Source organism: Pteropus vampyrus, unplaced genomic scaffold, assembly GCF_000151845.1.
Source record: "Pteropus vampyrus isolate Shadow unplaced genomic scaffold, Pvam_2.0 Scaffold117, whole genome shotgun sequence".
In the NCBI taxonomy this organism is placed as follows: Eukaryota; Metazoa; Chordata; class Mammalia; order Chiroptera; family Pteropodidae; genus Pteropus; species Pteropus vampyrus.
Genome location: NW_011888898.1, coordinates 3,901,437 through 3,908,436, shown reverse-complemented (window position 1 = coordinate 3,908,436; position 7,000 = coordinate 3,901,437). Strand labels below are relative to the sequence as shown.

At 44.2% G+C, this 7,000-nt stretch overlaps 1 pseudogene; it reads right to left on the bottom strand.

Annotated features, from left to right (window-relative positions):
- Positions 1-946: 946 nt before the first annotated feature.
- On the bottom strand, positions 947-1,065 carry LOC111743655 (annotated as a pseudogene).
- Between the last annotated feature and the right edge of the window lie 5,935 nt (positions 1,066-7,000).

Below are 7,000 nucleotides of genomic sequence, written 5' to 3'. Positions count from 1 at the left end.
CTGGCTCAACCTCTTGCAAGCTGTGTGACTTTAGATAATTGTCCCTGTTAAGCTACTGTTTCCTCAACGGTCACAGCACAGCTCAACTTTCGAATTGTACTTAGGAACCACAGTGGACGCAAAAGAAGTATCAAAAGCATGAGAATCAGGCCCAGCTCACCAAGATGCTCAGGCTGGAAGGAACTGGGCCTGAGTGGGAGAAGATTCAGGGTTCCCCTCTCACTTACCCTCTGCTGCATCACACTTCCATTTAGGCAAGAACAGCACCCAGAATCACCCATGCTCATTAAATTATGACAGCTTTTTCCACTGAGCCCGTATAAGTAAGTGGACATGCGTAAGTCGCATACACACGTAAAGCAATTCCATTGTATTTATATTGCGTTTATGCAACGCTATTCTAAGCTCAGTGAAGGAAGGGGCCTGGCATGGGAACAGCTAAATATTTTGCAAGATGGGATGAAATAAATGGTGGCTGCCAAGTGCCATGTGGAAGGGCAACACATTCAAATTGGGTCCTGGAAGAGCTTCTGGAGTCTTCTGAACCAGCCCTGGAAGAATGATTAGGGGATGGAACGATTAAGATCCAGCATTTATTAACTAGCTATTCGCTTGGCACTTGGTTTCCTGATTTTATTATTTTTTTCTATGTAGTTTTTTCTCTTTAAAAAAATGACGAACGCGTATCAGTCAGCTTTTGCTACAAAACAAACTCTGATTTATTTTCGGCTCAGTCATCTGTGGATTTTCTGGGGTGATCCTGTTGATCTCAGGATCTCAGCTGGGCTTCTGGGCAATGGGTTTGGCTTATTTTTTTATTTTATCTATCTATCTATCTATTTATTTATTTATTTTTATTTTTTAAGTGAGGCAACCCTTGGTTGGCCTCACAGATTGCAAGGACTTTGTCAGCTTACAATCCCTTATTATTTTTTTATTTTTTACGCCTCTGAAGCACCTGGTCTTCCTAGGTGGTCTCCCATCCAAGTACTAATCAGGCCCAACCCTGCTTAGCTTCCAAGATCAGATGGGATCGGGCTTGTTCAAGGTAGCATGACCGTAGACTGGTGGGTTTGGTTTAGATCTGGCTTCCACGTGGCTCATTTTGAGGGGACTAACGGGCTCCCTTGGGCATAGTCTTCTCATGGTAAAAGGCAGGAGCACAGGGCACTGGCCCAACTCCCCCAGCACATTTCAAGGCTTTGTTTATATCATGTCCACTACCGTCCTGTTGGCCAAAGCAAGCCACAAAGCCAAGGCCAAAGATGAGAGACCGAATACGTCCCTTCCGCGAAAGCGAAGGGTGAGAGGGTACGTATCTGCTCAACAATAACGTAGTCGACAGGAGCCAGTAATATGTGAATAAGAAAGTACAGAAGCATAACAAGGGATGAAAACACTATCCTTGGCCTCCCCATTCCGCCTTCTCCCCGCCCAGGCATAAGCTCCGTCGGTCTGGGGTGAGTCCCGTCAGACTTTTTCCCACACTTTCACACACACACAGAAGGTTTTTATTTTACATAACGAGATCATACCACATATATTTGGACATGACAATTATAAGTGTCTAATCATTTAACTTTTATATTGACCCTATGATTAGGCTATTTGAGTTTCCATTTTATAAATGAGGAGTCTGAGGTTAAGATGTTCATTCGAGATCACCTACCTCTTAAATAGCTGAACCAGGATTTGAACCCAGGACTAAGCATTCTTTTAATTACAGTGAGGCTGTCTCTAAAAAAGGGAGATTGAGTCAGACCACCAAACTAGTTACCCGTTTACTGCGCCTATCCTACGGGACCACAGAGAAGGAGGTGTGTGTTTATCTGTTAGTGTGTGTGTGTGTGTGTGTGTGTGTGTGTGTGTGTGTGTGTGAGAGTTTAAAGAAAAGGAAGAGGGAGTTTACCATGACCAGACTTGTGTTGGGGGCCTTGGGAGATATAGTGTAGAGGAGAAAAGGCTGTCACTCTCAGGCCACATATAATTAAGTGAAAGAAACAGAAGTCTCTCTCTTGGGCGTTTTAATAACGCGGCAGGATGTGCTGCGTTGGGCACCTACAGGAAGTTTCATTATCTGTCCATCGAAGAGCTGAACTCTGAAGACAAGCTCAGTCAGGGGCTGATAGCGCTGCTCAGCCTTGAGGAGGAACGGGCCTTAACCCGTTTCCTAGAAAACAGGATTTAGAGAAAGGAGAAAGAATGTACTCTCGGCATGAATTGGAGCAGTGACAATGGCTGTGCTCACCAGCAGCAGCTGGCCATAGGAGTGTGTCACCAGGGAGCTTAATGTAGATGGCAGTCAAGGAGGGCTCCCAGAAGAAGTGACATTCGAGCAGAAACCTGGAGGCTGAGTGGGAATTAGGCAAAGAAAAGGGAAAGAGAGAGAACGGTACATGGGAAGGGCTTGACTGAAGCTAGAGAGGGCTTGGGCATCAAAGCGAATGGATGCCTGGGCGGTGAGGAAGAGGGTGGGGATGGGGTAGGAACGTGGTGTGAGATAAGGCTGAGCCGTTGGCAGGGGCCAGGCATGCTGGGATGTGAGCTGAGCTGCGCTGAGAAGGCGAACGAGAGGAGAAAGGCATGGTGTGACCACAGGCTGGTAGCAGAGAAGGAGTGTGCATTCATGTGACATGTGCAAGAAAAGCTTCATGAGCATATAAGAGATCAAGGGCAGGGCAGCAAATGGCTCCGAAACAGCCAGAATAGGTACTGTGCACATCGTGTGATGACTCTGGATATGATTTACCCTGCAACTAAACATTCGAGGTTTCGTAAGCATGCCTTGAATCGTAAAACTTGAGAAGCCCTTTACATGGAGTTTGAACAAAGCAAAAAGAGACACATTCTGATGTGTTTGTGGCTCGGAGTAGAGGAAGAGGTGGGGGAGAGATTGGCATTTGGAAGGTGTCACGGGTGACATCTAAGCTAGGTCCCGGGGGGAAGGAATGACAGGCAGAGGGCGCAGCCGAAGCAAAGGCAGTGTCCTGAGCTACTCAGCGGTGGAAAGTGATGGAAAGGCCTGAGCTGAGGTTCCTGGAGGAGAAGACACGCTGGGCAGTTCAGCTGGAGATGGGCCTTGCAGCTCCTGCGCCAGACACGGACGCCGGGGAGCGCCAGGATCCGAGGGCTCGTGATCATACGTTGGGCTCACTTCTGTGCTCTCTCACCCCAAAGGACTAGAGCAAGACATTTGAGCCTCTTCCTCCTCTTCCTCCACACAAAGACACACCTTTTGGGGAGGCTGAGGTGGCAGATGGGGGTGACAGATCCTGTAATCCTATCCCAGGTCCCTGGGACAGAAAGCCCTTTCCCCAGTGGGTTCTAGCCCAGGTGTGCTGTTAAGACAGAGGTTGGAAAAATGTTTTTCTCATTCACCCGGCTTCAGGTGGGCGGGATGGAAGCCAATTTGAGTTCTCTTGAGATAGCTCTGGCTGGGTTTGAGCCCTTAGAGGTCACAAATGAAACCCAATGCAACATGAAAGATGGCAGGAGGTGGCCAAGTGCTGATCTTATCAAGCTAACTCCTCCTTGGAATCAAAGAAAGAGAATGGAATTGTTCTTGTTTTCTCTCCTTTTACTTCCTGGTCAATTGCCGACCAAGGTTCGATGGGGTGGGGTTGTGTCTTGGACACGTAATCAGGCCTGGGAGGCTAGCAGGTGGTTCTCATTAGAACTCACATCCTCAAGATAGCTGTTAAACACCACTTGGGACAGGAACAGAAAAGGTAAAAAATAAAAAAGAAGAAGAAGAAGAAGTAGACTGAGCAGAAGAAGTCTATAATCCTGATGAAGGCCAGAGAGGCATGGATGGGTTCCTTACCCTTCTCACTCAACTGTGAGCTCGCTAGGAGCAAGGACCTCATCAAAACCATCCTGGCACCTGTTTCTGGAACCAAGCACGTAGTGGGGCTCAATGTACATGTCATTCATTCAGAATTCTTTCAACTGTGAGTATTAGAAACCCCACTAAGTCATTCTAATGAGATGCAATTCTGAAACTTTCATTGGAATTATTAAAACAAAAAGCTCTCTTCATGCTGGTGTTGTTAGAAGGATAATGTAAGCCATAAGCCGCCAGAGGAAGCACATGGAGAGAGAGTCTACTTGAGAAACATCAGGGAAAGCAGAACCGTGAGACCGAGAGAAAAAAACTGAGTTCCGGTGAGATCTTTGAGCCCCTGGATTCAGCCGTGCCTGAAGCCCCTCAGTCTTTCAGTTCCATGCCTTAGTAGATTCCCTCTTTGCTCAAGTCAATTTGAGTTGGGTTTCAGTCACTTGGAACCCAAAGACCACATTAAAGGGCTGCTGTTAAGGGTTAAACGAGATTGTAAATTATAAAGTGCTTAGCACAAGTGCTCAGAAAACGGAAGTCGTTATTACTAATATGTTATGGTCTCGTCTTCTGCACACATACTGAAATCTGCTTTCACTTTTCGAACTTTTACTTAAGGAAAAAAATGTTTAAAATTCTGTAAAATCGGGGCTGATATTTCACTAGATACCAGTGTGGCCACATGCGTTTTTTAAACACTGAACTATTTCTATGATAGTCGATAAATAGCCCACTCCGAGCACCAGGACACACCCAGCTTCTCTATCTCTCAGGACTCTCCAGCTCATCCCACACTCCAGCACCTAAAGGGTTAACACCAGGGCCGCCAGGGGCCTCTTGCACCTGCTCTCGGATGAAGGCCTCCTCCAAGCTTCCTATTTTTGATATCACCTCTGGGTACATCTATCAGCACTCCAGTTATATATGCATTAAATGGGAACACTCAATTATCAACAGCTCCGTGAAATAGGAGCCTTACCCTCCATCCCTCACATCACTCATTACTGTTAACTGTGTCACCTCTTCTGATCCTAAAGATGCCAAAGACATAAGTTGGCACAGTGATGACTAAGCAGGCATGGGCACCAAGCCAAGTCCTGTCTCTCTTCCTGCCTGTTACCTCATAGAGCTCTTTCCTTTATTTTTACGTCATGACCACATTTGTTTTTCTCGTGGCAATCTGATATTCTTTTGTTTTAACACGCTATGACTGGCCTAACCCTTCCTCCACAGTGGGACATATTGTCCGTTTTTGTTCAGCTTTTCAAATTTTAAAAACTCGCTCTGTTGGAAATTGAATTTCCATGTGGTGCCCATCTTTCTGGTAATAAGCAACTTCCTGTTTCAAACTCCAGTTTTTCGAATCACAAGACACAGTTTAACTTTTTGCCTGGAGACGTTTCTTTCTGTTGTTGCTCTTTGAAATAAGACTCCCTGTGCTCGACTGTGTAATGCTGCTGTTTAATAATAAATTATTTGACTCTACGTGCATAAAGGATTTAAAGTGGTTTATAAAAATATGTACAAAATGAAATCAGTACAAGAAGGAATCAGGGAGAAGAAAAAATAAGGAATGCTATATTTGGTAGGTATGGTGCTCAGCTGCTGGTAAGAAAGACCAGAAATAACAGCGGCCTAAACACCGTAGACATTTATTTTTCTTTTACGTAAATGAAATCAGAAAGTCCAGAACTGGTGTGGCCACTCCACAAAATCGAAGATACTGGCTCCTTCTAGTGTCCTGCTTCATTAAATCCTTAGAATGTGGCTTTCATCTTCAAGAACCCCTCGTGGTTCAAGGTGGCTACAGAAGCTCCAGCCATTGCGGCCACTTTAAGGCAGCAGGAAGAAGGAAGGGAGAACGCCTTGCAATCCCAGCTTCTTTAAGGAGCCTCTTGGAAGTTCCAGTTCAGAACTATTTCTATATCACTGAATGGAATTTAGCCCTAGCTACGCTGGAGGCTGAGAAGTGCGATCTCTTAACCCGGCATAGTGCCACCTCAGATAAAAACAGGGCTCAGTTACTAGGAAAGAAGGGAGAATGGGTAATGTGTCAGCCGCTAGTAACTTCTGCTACAGGTAAGAAAATGAAATAAAGCCAGGAGTTCAGCTGGTTCATGGAACTGCCTCCTATAAAAACTTTTCAGGTGTCTGGGTATCAAACTGTCTCTGAGCATTCAAGTGACAAGGGCAGAAAGGAATCTATGACTAAATAGAAAATGTTATTAAGTAAGCAAAGAAAGCAAACCCATTGCTCAGAAAAAAACTTACCTTTCCCCAATACGAAGGTTAAAAAGAAATTCTACCCGCGGGTCTTCCTGAGGCAGACATGGGACGTGGTGTCCTTTACAACATTTTACAATCATGGAATGACATGATTCTGGGATTTGCTTCAAAATTTCAGGGTGACGGAGTGTGTGGGAGTATAGCTAAAACCAGATGAGCCATGAGCTGATAATTGCTGGACTGGGTGATGGAGACATGGGAGCTTGTTATATGTTTCCCATTACTTTGATGTGTGTTTAAACTTTTCCATAGTAAAAAAAGAATTTAAACTCTACAATAAATTCTTTCCTATAGTGCTTTTTAATTGTTTCTTTTAACAAACTTACCTTTAAGTTTAAATTATCGGGAGGTTTCTATCATAGCTACTCCCTCATAATTTTGGCCTTTTCATCTAATTTCCTTATTTATTAACATATTTTTAACAGCTTTATTGAGATATATTCACATACCATACAAATCACCCTTTTAAAGTGTACCATTCATTCACTGGTTTCTCATGAAGTTGTGCAACCGTCATCACAATCTAATTTTAGAATGCTTCCAGCACCCCAAAAGAAATCTCATACCTAAATGCAGTCACACCCCATTCCCCTTCCCCTACACTCACCCCCAACCTCTGGTAACCACTTATTTACTTTCTGACTCTATGCATTTGCCTATTCTGTATATTTTATATAAAAGGAATCATACAATATGTTTTTTGCTTCTTCACTTAGCATAATGTATTCAAGGCTTATCCAAATCATAGCATGGATGAGAACTTTACACCATTTTACAAAGAATATTCCATTTTATTGATGTACCACACTTCGTTTATCCAATTGTCAACTGATGGACGTTTGAGTTGTTTCTAATTTTTGGTTATTACAAATCATGCTG